This window comes from Varroa destructor, unplaced genomic scaffold (assembly GCF_002443255.2).
Source record: "Varroa destructor unplaced genomic scaffold, Vdes_3.0 BEIS01000002.1, whole genome shotgun sequence".
Lineage (NCBI taxonomy): Eukaryota > Metazoa > Arthropoda > Arachnida > Mesostigmata > Varroidae > Varroa > Varroa destructor.
The window spans coordinates 44,922,536-44,938,749 of record NW_019211455.1 but is presented as its reverse complement, the minus strand read 5'-3'; positions in this window follow the sequence as shown (position 1 = coordinate 44,938,749).

The window sequence follows — 16,214 nt, the reverse complement described above, 5'->3', positions numbered from 1 at the left end:
TCGTTTGCTCGTGTTCGACGAAGAATTATATGGAGAGTTTGTGACAAAGCGATGACCTTCGTTCATTCAAAAATAGTCTTTCTAAAACGGGTATCGAACCGTGTGGGCCAACTAGTACCACCAATGCATTCAAGGGCAAGGTCCCACTGTGTCGTTATGAAATAATAGTTATACACCAGGGATCCGAACTTGGTAATTTGTAATGATCGTGTTAATTAGGAGATGGAAACGTTTAGCATAGTAGTTCTCTTCGATTACTCAAGTTGTCTTTAGTAGGTGACTTTCATTGCCAGCTTATCTCGTATATTTACTGTGCGACTTATAGCATACGAAGAAAAAACAACGTAATTCCCTGGTGCTAGCTTCGCGAACGAACGGATAACGTGTTTCAAATGAGATTCTTCCGGCCATTGTCTTCTCAGACACTATACAGACGTAAGCTTCATAAACGAGACAGCCTTGACACATTGGTTCTGTTGTTTTTTTTTTTTCATTTGACTTGACGACAACAGCACCCGGTCATTCGCATCCATCTATAATAATCAAGAAAATTATCGTTCAGGGATATTTCCAATCTATTTGTTATGCACCGATGTATATTGTTTGTGCGTTGCTTTTCAAATGTCAACATTCGTTAGATGTTGATATATGAATTTCGCGCGTATCCTTTTGATACCGTATACGACAGCACGTACAAAGGGACCATAGATTGCTTTCGCCGGACGGACTAGTCATAGGAGCTCTAGAATACGAACAGTACGTCTAACCTATGATAACACAACGAAAACATAAAGAGGCCAGTATATGCGATCAGTTGCATTTGGCGGAGTGTCGCATCGAAAATAGCGTAGTCAGACGTTATTTGACGTCGCGTGGGTACGGCCAAAAATAAGCACCCGATAAGGTGCCACCATCAGACGTTTCCAGGTTACCGATGGCTATTGACGGCCGGACTGATTTCTGTTGCACGTGTAAACGTGGAACAGAAGCCAATTACAACTGGTTTATGCAATACAGTGCAATAGAGCCTGTGCAGAAATATCATTCCGGTCCGTGATCGCGGTGTTGCTTGTGGAAAAAGCAAATAGGTTACGATTTCAAAAGTAGTGGGGAACTAAGGAAGAGCGAACTCGCACGCGCACGATCTGTATGCGGTTCCGTGCTATAAAAGTAGATGGAATGAATTAGTTTGCTCAGGACTCTTGGTCGAAACTGATCTGAATAGACTTTATGGTCATTTATACATTGGGGACGTTTAGAAAGCAGGGTATCCTTAAGACACTCGTTCTGAAGCGTTTAAACGTGTCCAACCTATTGTCACAGAAAACACGTCACACTTCACGCACAGACACACCGTATGTATATATTGAAATCTGCCTTTCCATAGCGCCTTATACTTCTTTTAGATTTCACCTTGAACAAGTCAAGTAACTAATTGTGAGGTCGCTGAAGTAACCGCAATTGACGTTGGGTTCCGCAACAGCAAAATGCTGATTTCGACTCCACTGGGTGTCGTAGTAGTTCTTGGGTTCAATAAACAAGTGCTGTACATTCTGTGACAACAACATTGAAGTAAGTAACATCCAGGGCTAAATGAAGACAACGACCCATAGCCGATGTAAGTTCGGCAATCAAATACTTCGCACGACGAGTCGCACCAAAATAGAACGTGTCGTTGAACGAACTGAGTTACGCCGCCAGCCAGATGAGCTATTCTCTGCATTTGTTTATTTATGGGGATAGTATCGGGATTGATTATAAAATTCTATCTTCGTATTTCGGACTTTGTGAAGAACCGCAAAAATACCCAGTTGGACCGGAAAATGCTGATGACGTAGAGTGTATATCCTTCCAGAGACCCAGGCTCATAAAAACGAGCCAGTGGTTCAGATAAGGAAATCTTCTATCAACCCAGTACAAAAGTCTATGCATTACCGATTCATATCTCGCCATACTCCCTCCGCTTTTTTACACAACTCTCTTTTTACGCAAAACCGTAATTTGACTTTACTTGGAGTTTATGCCGACTGACTGATCTATCGATTTGAGTGGTTACCGATTTTAGATAGGTTAAAGTCAAGATTTCATAGCTACTTTAATGCATACTTTTAATATGAAACAACGGAAGGGAGTTGAAGCAATTATGTTGAGCTGATTTCGTCCCGCGGACTATGGCAAGGACTCGTTAACTACGGACCTCATACGCTGTACGCTTTCGAGCATTGTTGATGTAGCCGTAGCTGCTATACTATAAATGGAAAGCCCCTACAGACACTGCAAACATACGGGGGAAATGCACTCAATTTGTCTAAACTATTATATAGAAGGAAAAAAGTCTACGCAGATGATGTCCACGTTCCCTAGAATGCCCGTCTTCCTCTAACAACTCGTCTTCCACAGGTCACTATCACTGTCACTAATGTTTTGACGATTAGGATGGACTTCGAGCGGGCCTCGTGGGTTCCGCGGTGCGGCCATCATTACTCGCGATTCGCGTGTAGAGCTAGCTACCTGCTGTGAGCGATTTCGAATGCCTAGAACGAGCGAGCTTCCGCTGAAATTGCTATCAGACTCACCCTGTGAGAAGTTACAACTACAACACGAACAGACCTGCTACCTTTACCGGGTTAGTGGAGGAGGCAAACATCCGGAACTGTACATACAGACATGATGACTGGCCGCGTATGGGGTTCGATTCTTGTTTTGTTTTTGACTTTATCATCATTTTACTAATTTTCAGTCTGTGCTGTCGCTGCCCTTGAACGTTGATTTTATTTGGGCCTATTGTTGTTTTTCCAGAATCTCCCAGTCCTCGCCAATCTTTTTAACACGCTCTATTTCATAAGTCCAAGATTGGATCGATCGTACCCGTACTGTCATTTTTAGCGTCAGAAACACGTGCAACGCGGGGCATAGCTCAAGGGGCGGAACGTTTGATATTTTCTATTGCCCGATGGCCAGTTTATTAATAATAGTGTGCACGCACACAAATAGAAACACGTATTTTCTTAGGAGCAGATGGCGGGGCAGTGATATGTTTATGACGGAGTGGGGGCCAGCAATAACAGATTCAACAAAATAATTATCAGTGTAGTAAACATAACGGAATTGAACAGGTTCGATTGGTTGATTTTTGGTTATTTCGCTGCCATTTTTCATTCGTTATTGAAATTCGTTAAGCCGAAGGACAGACGAACATTAAACGTTACATGCATCTTCTCGTTTTTTTCAACTATGTCTCGTTATTTGATTAGGATAAGCCACAATGGTCGAGTAGTGTTACACAATTAAATGTAAGTAGACGCGGTTTAAGGGAATCTATCGATAGACGGTTGCGTCGGATTTGGCCACATCGGAAAATAGCTAGCTTTTTTCTATACTGATAGCTCCCATGCAACATTTCTGTCAGCGAATAGTATATATATATAAATGTATATATATATAACTTCATCTTCTATTGGATGAATCGAACGAGGTGCGTGATTGAATTCCAATACGATGCCTACATCAAATTTACAATGCTTACATACAGAAACCTACTACAATTTTAAGTGTACTCATAACATATAAACTTAAATTTTAAATACTTTTAGTTACTGAATTGTGGACTTATACAATCATGTACGATTATGTTAGCAATAGACATGTGAAATTAAATATAATTTGCTACGTCTTCCATATTCTTCAAACCCGTTCACAGAGGACATTTTGCTGTGTGTTTGTCAAGGTCCTTTTTCCACATATCCATATGACGATAAGCTCATTTTTATATTTCGTCACTGACAATCAAATCACTACGGTAACTTTCCACTTTTGCGTACCCCCTTGCGGCGCTGGGCCAACTGGCTGGCCAACCTGCAAATATACCTCAAGCAATTTTCGCTCAAAACTAAAGGTCAACGTAGTCTGATGAACATGTGATACATTGCGTACATGCTTGTAGGTCCTATAATAAAAACAGAAGGAGGTCGCCAGCCAAGAAACGCCATTTGAAGCCTCCGACTGTTAGCCAACAATTTGTAATTATAGAATTAAAAACAATTTTCCTATTGTCATTCGTTTGCTAGTTTTCTATGCATTCGGGAAATGACTGTTTGATCCAAAACAGTATAAACCACCCTGAGACCGTGAATATGCTACAACTGATCTTCTAAAGGTCGTTCGTCAATGAACAGTTTTTTTTACGCCTAACCGAAATGAAAGCCTGATGGGAGGCCGCTTATCGCGCATTCGGTGAAACATTTATGGGGATTTTAGACAGTGGCAAGACTATGGGGCAACGACCGGGAAAAAATTGAATCAAAAAGTTTAAAACGTAGGGTGTGTTGTCGATATGTTGACCCGAAGACGCTCGGCCAATTCGCTATTCCAATACTGTAAGGACATCTATGTGAAGTAATAGGACGAAGGACATGGTGGAATAGAAAAAAAACAAAATGAGCTATTACGTCGACTGTGAGAAAGCTTATAAAAACGGCTATTACTAGTCGTATCATTGAAACGAAAAAATCGTTCGTTGTTTGCCAGAATCGGTTAGCTTGAACAATTTAGATACACGCTTAGCTTTGAGCAGGCCCTGAAGTGGCCTGACTAGCCGCCCTGATGTATCTTGGTGATCCATTGTCTACTGTCAATAACCAGAAAAAAAACGCTGAAGAATTTTCGCTCATAATCGAGTAATTGTATTCGTGATAGTGGGCGCATCCGGACCATCAAGTCGTTGGTTATCTGCATTAATTTAAATTTTTCGAAATTCGATTAGTTAACGAAATTTGGCAACAACGGCTCAACTAAAAACCTGTTGTTTATGTAGTATTACGTAAAGTAGGTGAAGTGATATATCAATGATAGAAAAAAAAAAACGAAAACATGTAGAATAGATTGGGAAACATCTAAGAAATGAAGTTATACGAAATAATGCATTGAATTTGCTCGAAATATGCAAAAAAGTTTGCCCCAATAGGGCACACATGAATATTTTGCTGGCGCAAAAATATTTAAACTGTGGTAATCAATTGAATAGAAAAAAAATTGATAGTTATTATCTAATAATAAAAAGTGAACTCGGTAAAATGCATTTTATTCTAACAGGTGTTCTACGGTATGTTTTTAATATTCGAGTTCACAAAAACGAATTTCGAAGCATCCTGAATTGGATAACTTTACAATAAATATAGAGCTCGTTTTTTTCATCATTTGACAGATTGGTACTCATTGACTTCTATTGAAGTGTAGAATTTGGCTAATAGCAGATAGAATAAGTACAGAACTTTCGCAGTTACGGAGAACAAACTACTGGATCGATGGAACTTACTGGCAGACATCGACAAAGAAAAAAGGTTTAACGCCAAAAATACTGGCCAATACGAAATACGTCTCTGTAGTGTAAACTTTTTTCATTTTTGTTTCTGCGAAGACGTCGTTGTTACACTATCGGTAGCTTAAAAGTAAATCACTCGAATAACTGGAGCTATATAGAAATATAGGGGGTGGTGTCTGACTCCAAAATTATTCCGATAACTTGTTGTTAAAACTGTATCTAGACAAAAGCAGATATCTCAACGAAAATTACCTATGTTAGAAGTGTCGTATTTGACGGTCATGATTTCTTAATACAACCGTTATTCACCGAGGTTATAGCTTCAATTTAGGACCTAGACCACTTAGTAGTCATTTCCAAATCCAATTGTTCCTCAGAAAAATTTACCAGGCCCCAATGTCCAAAGATGCCTATGAAAACTAACGAAAATATCGAAAGCTGCCTGAAAACTCAATAACACTAGCCGTTGAAGCCCATCGAGTCGACCAACTCGTAATTGATATTGATCTGTTCGAAACGACCTCCAATTTCTGCATAATTAATGAATGTTTGATGAGCCCATCAAGTCGAAACTCTAAAAAAGATTTTTTCGATTACTTCACGGAAATTTGTCTCGGAATTTTCACAGGCCGAAGAAAAACTGGCACTAAGGTGAACTGTTGACCGCGACTGCATGCCCACTAAACAAAACAGCCTACCAAAATGCACTCCAAACGTAAACATGTTTCTACGGTATGTTAGGCATTACCGGAGCGAAGACAATTCGTATATCATCTTGAGACCAGCATTTCCGACCGGCCCGAGGGAGTAAAGCTTCTGTTAGAAGACCCATTGATTATCCGATCCGAGTTTCGTCTTTGGCCAGTCAGCGGTAAGATAATGAACACAAGCCGAAGCATAATTACGAAATATTCGAAACGTTCCCTTTGACCCTTTCTCTTCCTTCTCTATTTTGTGTGCGGCTTAACTCCTGCTGCCCGTAGCGTTGCTCATTATCTTGCAGCCGATTTTCTTCGATCATTTACTGTTCATCCATATAATCGATATGGCCCAGACAATGTATTGCTTCCCCGGGGTAATGATTAATCATAAGGGAAAAATTTATCGTTGCTCAGAGGAGAGACTCCACTTAATGCACATAGACGAACGTTAAAAGATTTAGCAAGCACGCTGCATTGAGTAATGGCGATACCGGACAATACGAAAGAGGGCTATTATATGGTAAGCGAATGAAAAACAGAACTGACAAGTGAAAGTAAATACATATAAACGTATATAAAAGTGAAGTCGATCATGTCGTTTGCTGAAAAGCTAACAGATAACGAAGTAAACATAGAAGCAGGCATTGTTGCCCTTCCGCAGAAAACGTTTGAAACGAAATCTTCGCGGGATCGTTAATTCGCTTTTAGCTAGCCAATCTCTGAAGGTTAAAGCTGTAGCGGCGTTACAATTGTATGATATAGATGTATGTTTTGTTGCTGCCGCTATCATCAAGCGGCTAATCGGTATGATATTAGAGGTAGTGGCATGGTGCATCTATAAAATGTGTGATGTGTATGACCATAGATCGAACTGTTAAGGACAAAACGCAGCAACAATAGATAATAATAATAGTAATAATCAATTAATTTAATTCGAAGACGGCGATAGAAATCTATCGCCGTCTTTGAATTAATAAAGAGTAATACTCTCTAGACAGCGGACCCTCTAATAATTAACGATTCACTGACGACTGACGATATCGTGTTTTTGAATTATTTTAAATAATATTAGGTTGTTCCTGATGGCATATACTTCGATACTGCCCACCAGGCTTTCATGGACCTTAATCACATCGAACGGGTATTCAAGAAATTCAACGTCGTTGATCGAAGGTTGAACCTAACGTTTAAGGGTCGTAAGGACGGAATTTTCGGGGAAGTATTGTATAAGGGTGCCGCTGTTTTTATTTTTACTGTAACACTAAGACAAATAAACGCATTTTAGTTAATGTCCTTCGCTTTTAGTTAATGACCTTCACCTTATATTTCTTATAATTGATGTGTTCCGCGAAGTAAAAGGGCTTCGTCCTTGGAGGCAATTCATGCATCGACCCATTTTCAAACATCGGCACCTGTATTTTCCTACCTAGTTACGCTACGATGACTGAAACAAGCAATAATCAAATGCAACGATGTCTTAACCGTATGTTGAGTGGAGCAGAGTTTCTAACTGGAGGTTCGTTGGCGTTCGCTGGATCACCAAAGCTTTATCATGCAAAAGTATTAATCTGTGTTGCCATTCGCCAGTCTAAAGCCTTTCTCACCGACCTTGAGCCTTAGATGGATGAGTTGGTCTGCGTGACGGCCTCCTCTAGTTCTTTCCTGGAATTTGAGCAGATCATACTACAGCACTTCCTTTTTAATCAACCAAACACGGAACTGCAACCTTGAACCATGAATATTCCTTCGTGGTGCCCAGCTGGATGGGTCTAACCATTTTGATTTGCGTTCGAGGGTGCCTTGTATAAAAATGCCTTTTCTATCGTACAAGCATAACATTTGACTGCGTTCATAGGGGTCCAATTTTGCGCCTTTTCGAAACAATTCCTGCAAACGATTGGCAACAGTCATTTTGGCCACTCCTGACAACGCGGAGAGCTCTCAGATCGTCAGCAATGAAGTTAACTTCCGTCGTCGTTTACTTCTCGCAGCCGTTTGAAGCGTGGCTTATCGTTCAACTTGAAACATTGGGTCCTGAAGCGATTAAACCACAGCCAGCAGGCGGTAACGCTTCCTCCACGTTCGCTTTCGATTTGGCAAATAATTATTTTTCTCTCGACAGCACTTGTCCAGCACAAAAACAGTGACAAAAAAAAAGACGATCTCCACGATTAAACGCACCAAATCACCACTTTTTAAAGCACTTTAACTTTTTTAATAACAGCTCAATGAAAACAATAGGGCACATGCACGACAGGCTAAACAATGATCCTGGGAAGCGTCAGAGAGATGCAATCAGCCTATCCGCAGCAGGCGGCTCCAACGGAACCTCTTAATCCATCGAACAACAACAACAACAAAAATGGACGAAGTTCGATAGTTGAAAAGTGCACACGAGTCGGTATTTTGCGTTATCATAAAGGATACTATCGTAGATTACATCTGCTTACCGATGTCGATACTGGCTCTTAGATTCAAATCAGCTTGGGTCAACCTGCACCCCACTGCTGGAAGTTGCCCACGACTGGCACAAGTCAAAGATTATTACAATACACTTCATAACTTTTGTCTTGGTTTCCGCCGCGCAGTTGACCGAGTAAAGTATGATTTGTTAGTGTTTCAAGATGTCTACCCTTGGTATGGGTCCCAAAGAAACAATCTGGTGTCGCACCTATTTCACCTGTTCAAGAGTGAAATTCAGATATTTCCAATCAGCTGTCTAGGGCCTTACAGAACTCTCGCTTAGGCCTTTTTTTATACATCATATTTTGATTGAATTGAAGGAATTGAAAGTGTGTGCCGATAGGTTAAAAATTCATATCGAGATAGATAACGCGACAAGTGTACATGCTGTACAGGAGGTTATCGGTCATGTTGCACACTGGCCGAAAAGCCACAAAGTGACACTATTTATCTACACCAAAATGCTCTGCTATTAAGACTAATACGGATGATTACGTATCGTGTGTACCGGCATACAAAAAGTTCGATGTCATTTTGTAAAGTAAATAAATCTCAAGTTCGGCACTCAAATTCCTGATTCGCTAAAAAGTATCGCGACATGAAACTTTAACCTTCGCTGGAACCTTATACCGCCTTAATTGTTCCTAAATGGTTTACACAGTGGTGAAAATAAAATACAAAGTGGCACACGGTGGGCTCTTTGTGAACTGATCCTACCAACGAAAACAAGTTGTTAACAGTGTCAGTGATGGCCACTTCTGACTGACGAAGACATACACTACTACACAAATTATTTCTCTTGACCTCAAGGAATAGGTAAGGCTAACATCTAGATCTCATGAAGCTCGCACCGGACCTCTCGCTTCTATATAGTCGGTGCTTATAGTCGGTTTTAGTAAGCTTTGCCACTCCACTGGGCTGATCTTGGTGAATTTTAAATCTACAAGTCTATCAATAAATAGATTCTTTTGCGGTTCATCGAGGGTTTTTCCTTTAACAGATAAGAATCTTTAAATGACTGACCTTAGTTGATACACACGGTCGATGGACGATACGTCGAGGCCTAGTTTACAGCCTTGAACGATGTTGGCCTGGGGGATACAAATGTGATATACCGTTCCTCCATATTGTCCGGCGGAATTTGAGTTGCTCACTAAGTCTCATTATATGACATAACACGGAGCCATTTTCTCTCATATCTATGTCCTCACTAACCTAATCACAGCTAGACATTTTTGATGAAGTGGGATTACTAGCAACTATTCAATATATTCCAATGTCCCTCGAAATTATTACGATGTCCTATCGGGCTCAAGTAGTTGAGAGATAAGGTTGCGCTCCGACTAATTGATGAGAGAAGATTTACCTTTGAAGATGAAGAGGAAAAGCACTTGGCAATGAGGCAGGAGCTGACGGAGTCTTAAGGAAAAGGAACTGGCTTATGATCCTGTCCTTGCCCTTAGTATGTGTGTGGCGGGCATTTTTTCTTATTTTGTATGTTTTTTCAGAAAGTGTTTTTTTTTTCTAGCTGGCGAACACTGGACAAGTGCTCACTAAGTAGTGCATCCTTTAGTGTTCAAGTCAGGTGTAGCCAGATGTTTTTGATAATCTTGACGCTGCTTGCCCTTCCGCGTGGCGTTTTTTTGTCATCGACGCCCTGATAAGAAGGTAAATCGAATGTTTATGAGCGAATGCCTCCGCAAAAATAAAGGCAGGATGACGCATGCGACAATAACGCGTTATGGCATCTTCAACACGAATGATAACGGCATCTGCTGAGTTGTACTGATTGGGTAAATATTCAACAATAGAAGTTTCAATGGGCACAAAGGTGTTTGTAGTGCACGTGGACGTTGAACTGTTTTGTTCCGTCCTATAGTACTCGATTAGCTAGTAACTCGTTCCTTTTACGAACGCAGCAGTTCTGACAGTATATTATACATATTAATCCAAGTATTATTCCAGTGCTTATGGGCATGGTACCTGTTTTTAGTATGCTCTGGTAGAACACCGACGCCAAGAAAATGTTTAATAGAAAAAAAATGGCTTCGACATTATAGTCAATTGGATAGTGAGTCATTTACTTGTTTAGCAGACTGTTTGTATGAGCAAAGCCAATCGACAGGAGTGCACCTCTGCCATTTAATTGACATTATATAAGTATAGCATCGTGCTTTTTGGATATTCATGTTATCGCGCATCTAATAGAGGACGTGAGAAGTTGTGTACGAATTCCATAGGTACCAGACCACAGACATTGGGCATCCGACAATTTCGTTGGGTTCAGCCCAACTCGCTCCTGCCAGCACGTCGAACTCACTGAGAATATGACTCTGTCGTCCAATTAACGAAGTAAACATCAGCAGCTAAGCTGATTTCTGCTGCCTTTCCTACTTCCTATTAATCTATAGAGCTTAAGGCCCGAAGCTAATTTATATTCTATAATCGCTCCGACTGAAACGGATTGATTTTATGGAAATACTGATTCTTTGCCCTCGGAACAAGACAGCACGTTTGAGCTGTAAGTAGCTAGAGCATTTGGGTAACAAGAAGACGATACGCCCAGACACCCAGCATGACTAAAACGAAGCAGATGAATGTGCCGCTACAATCTGGAATGGCCGAGAATGAATCAGAGATCATGACGGCCACGTAATGAGCTTATCCCAGTGTTAATGGCTGGCCACGTTTCATTCGACAACGGAAAAGTAGTGAATTTAGCCAGGTTGTCGGTCGCATGTACAGAAGACCTATGGGTGAGTGGCGCCGATTGATTATAATGCGAACGAAGAAAGGCGTTTACCCATTATTGTAGAACTGAGAAAGGCTAAGCAAAAACCTAGTGGAAAACAAGGATGTACACAAGCGAAAATTGACATCGCGACACTCGTACGATTACAGTATACGACGCAACATAATATAGCTGCTACAATAGCTATCATAGTTCCTACATTTAATCTAACCGTTTAACATGACGACGACGACGACGACGACTGGCGGAATTTTCGCCTCAAAAACTTCCCTTCAAGCAACGGCCGTCTAGCGAAGATCGCCAAGTTTGATCTCGGCCGGAACGCGTAGGGGCTAGAAACGTGTAAGTAAGTGTTCTTCAATCTGCCCATTATTCAATGTTTGCTAACGCGTTAAACGCGCTACGGTTAGTATATGGAACATACTACGAACGTTTGGGCATCGAGTTAGGTAGAGAACCGTTTGATTCCAGTAACAATGTTGTCACTGTCATAATGTTTGCTATGAGTTCTATTCAGATTTGCATACATAGCATGAAGCGCTGTTCCGTTGCAATCGTATAAAAATTCCACTTTGATGGATGACTGGTCTTCAGTGGCTGGGAGAGGCTCGCTAGACCGAGCCACCGAAGACGTATTGCGGACAATTATGTTGGGTGTACAGATGTTATTGTGCCGAATCGTTTTGTGTAAATATAGATAGAAAAAAAGACAAACTTTACGATGCTAGCAACAATTAAACACGTATAAACAGATATCTTAACGTACGAGTGTAATTAATTAATATTAGTAAGGCGTATTTACTAAGAGCCTCTCCACTGAAATGGAGGGAGTCAAGGGAGCTGATGTATTTTCCTTTAAAAAGAAAATTCTTTTTATTTTTTTAAATTTAAAAATAGAAGTTGACATGACGCGATTCATCAATACCTGGCACATAAACATCTATGTATCCTACTTCCAATAGCGTGTGCTCACCGTATACGAGGTTATCTAACAAATAAAACTTGCCGGTTATTATGGTCGTGTCGAAGGAAATTTGCCCTGTTTTTTTTGATCGATTTTATTCAATATCGCCCACTACTAGTCGGTGCGATTTTCGTTTGTTATTTTTGGCTTTGGACACATTTTTTGGTCGCACCGCCGATACGTTGTGTCAATGCAGAATGCTAGAAAACTATCTCCACCGCATCCAGGGTGGCCATAGTTTATCGCGCATATTTCACCTGTCATCCCCCAGTTGAATACTCCATGGTCGTTAGACGAGTGGCCAACTAGAGGCGACGAGCAGCGAAAAGCTGAAAGATCAGCAGTTGTCAGCAAGACACGTAATACGCAAGATGGGTTTTTGTAGGAACTTTCTCAATTTGCGTTACCTGTCTCATTAGCTGCCAAAATTTCGTGTCTGTGCCCACGTAAAAAAAGAACTCCCCCTGTGCGAAGACATGTTGATCAGAATAAAGCTAAAAATTGTACAGTGATAACTGTGGATATGATTCAAATTGTAATGTTTCCTTGAAATGATTGAAGATCTTTATGCATTGTGAGAAAACCGCATTCACTACTGGAGCTCAGTTTTATCATATCTGTAAATCAATACATCCAATGCAATCTCAAAAAAGCCAACTAATTTATTTTTATTAATTTATTTATATATTTATTTAGCTAATTATGTTCCTTTATCAATGTACCTATAGATTCTTTTGCCTGCAAAAAGGTTTTCCGACCACATATCTCAGCTGAATATTTCGATGCGATCTCACGTACACTTTGAGGAATTGCTGCTTCTTCAAAGTGACAGAGACGTTACGTCACGAAGCTAGAAAAAAAGGCCCAAGGTTCAGAGTCGAGTAACCGGTGTAAGATATCGGAAATACACTTAAATTCGTTGCATTCCAATGCTAAATTGTCCAGCCGGTTACTGTAAGCTATCATGGAAAAAACGGACGAACGGAAATTCGGTGAAGATATTTTCTGTGACGGGTACAGCGCCATCTCGGACAAATACTTGGACTCGTTTAATTGCGTGGCCTCTATTCATGTTTCGAAAAGACACAACCGCGCTCAGACGGCGAGACTTATGTGATAAGATAAAAGGCCAGAGAGGGGCTCTCGCGTCCCAAGACGTCCAGGGTAGTACAGTGGTTAGATTTCGCTAGCTGTGCTTTAAACCGGCGTGCTTTTTGTCCGCCAGGAGAACGTGTTTGACTCTCCGACTCTGAGCTATCCTTAATGCAAATGCAAGTCTGCTACAAAGATCAAGAGGCTGTGCACCACAAAACATATAAGATGAGAAACTTCACGTCATCCCGATTTGACCTTTCAACGATTAGTCACGATTTTTTTTTCCTCATATTTACGCGTTTCAGTTTTCAACGAAAGCGCGCACCTGTGTATAGTCTGGTATCAAAAGATTTATGATTCGATAAAACACAGCAATTATTTATATAATTTATTCATAGCAACCTATTCGAAGTAACTCAGAAACGCCTTTACATTGTTAGTTCAAAAGCTTTCATAGTTCGTATCAAAAGGCCAGCAACTATTTGTATTCTGTGGTGGAGTTTTTATCTTGAAACCTTCTTCCAAGACGGTCGAAAGAAACACTTACTGAAAGACCCATCCATGACCAGTTAGGCAAATTAGATTAGATAAATGAAAATAACATTCATTTTTTCAACATACATTCTAACATAGTATCAAAATTTTATGCACCATGTGTGTTATACGATACCCCATTTACTTCGGCCAGCGCCAATATGTCAGAAAATGTGTAAAACAAATTCGAAATAATGTACTGTTGGTGTATTTTTCAGCTTATTTGTTTGCTTCGCATAGAATCACTTCACAATCCGTACTCCGAGTTAAGCAACCAGCCACATCACAGCTCGGATTCATCACCCCCCTATAATGACTGCCACTAACGAACCATTCGTTTCTCACTCAACAGAAAAAAGGAAGACTATGAATCCAATCCGAACATCAAAAAACGTCGTCTGCTACATTCCACTGATGTCCGATGCCTTTAACAGCAGCTTCGAACGATAGTAGAAACAACTCTGCAACGTCTCGTTGCGGCATCGCCGTCTGATCGGCTAGTCACAGTAGGTTTTCGAGCCCCACCACTCCCCTCATTGAATCAGCTGAGAACGATCATGCTCCGGCGCCTAGTGGTCACAACCAGCGAATCGCTGATGTGTTCACTCCTATATTTGGATTAAGTCGGCTAAAACGAATATACATTACACAGCATAGTGATCTTGGCCCGCTCTGCGATGCTTGTCTTATACTACTCGGTTAGCTGGAGCCCCCACATCGACGACAGCAATGGCAGGGGTGTACTAAGGAGACCGCCTTGCTCCTTCATCATTACGTGATCGTTCTCCGTTAGCCTCCCTTTTGTCTAGACTGCTAAGGCGGCGCTGACACCGTACAACGTATTACTATACGTTCGTGTTTGTGATCCGCCACATATATCAGGATTCGCCAACAGTATAGGTATAACGCTTCTTGCATGGAAGAGCCTTGACTTCAGTGAAAGACTCGCGTGTCACCCTTTTACGTTCGAAAGTCGTTATTCGTGAAGCTAGTCAATTAAGTTCAAGATCAGACTGACATAGGTATCTGTGGCGATCTAATACGGATTTTATGTACGACCAATCAAAAAAGATCGATTGATCGTAAATAGTAAGAGATAGTGGTTCTGAATCGGGTGGCACCCTTGACGTCGATACAAGCGACGCGGTTCATGTAGAGGACAACAAGCATAAAAGGTTATACGCCAGCTGATGATGGCGGCGTATAACCGGTTGGGTTGGATGCAGGTCTATTGTAGAGGCTGCAAAGACCTTAAAACTGCCAAGTACTAACATGTAATCCTGGGTTAACGTTTTCACGATTAAGAATGTGACGAATTATTCTTCATTTGTAGTATTCGAGTATGCCTAAGATACGCCCTTTACTTGGAGCATGAAAAGCTGAGTTTTTGATAACTCCTGGCAAAATTTATTCGAACTACGGTATTTAGAGGGTATGACGTCAAAGGTCCGTGGGCATGCCCCTAGTAGGCTGTAGTGGTAACGGGGGTACCCAGTAAACTCGCTAAACTTTTTTGTACGTTTTTCTCTATTCTATAGTTCCTCTTTTGTCGCGTCAAATGATAGAGATTATTTTCATACCGCGTTTGCACAATCACTTAAGTTTAAGCTTTTCGTTTTCTTTTAAAGTGTTTGTTTTTTTTTTTGTATTACTCTATTCATAAATGCGCATAATTGGCATTTTTAATAGGCAAAAACGTTGTTATTATTTATTTCAAGTACAGCTTGATTATTTCTTGAAAATTATTTCTAAAAAAACTAATTTTTTTTATTATGTTTACCACCGGACGGTTCATACCGGAAATTTAGGACGCTCGACTTTATTTTGATTATAAAAACGACGGAGTGTAAGGTACATGTTTCTTTAAATTTTAAAATATTACTAAACTAGGTACGTGCCATTATGAATAACGACATGCGAGCTATTGTTACAAATTATCTTTGTGTTTATCGATTAAAATTAAATTAGCATCATTTAGGAAGATCTGCAGGGACCGGAACAGATAACAGTCCGATGGTGCAAGATCCAGGCTATATGGCGGACGCATTGAATTTTCTAGTCCAAGTTCTCTCAACTTTTGTGAGGATGTTAAAGATGCACATGAACTGTCATTGCCGTGATGGAAGACGAGGCCTTTTCTGTCTGCCTTATTTTTCAGTCGATTTTTCTTAATGGCATGTTGTTGACAGTAGAGGTCCTAATCAATCGGTTTGCTAGATGAATACGCGATTCCTTTTCAATTTCAATAAACATATAATATCATCTGCTTTAGCGTGAACCTGAACTTTGTCACAAATCGTAGAATACATCTTTTCAATTCTTTTTTTTTATTTGCGCACTGGTGTCGTATAGGATCCACTCTTCATCGCCCGTTATCAGCTCGCT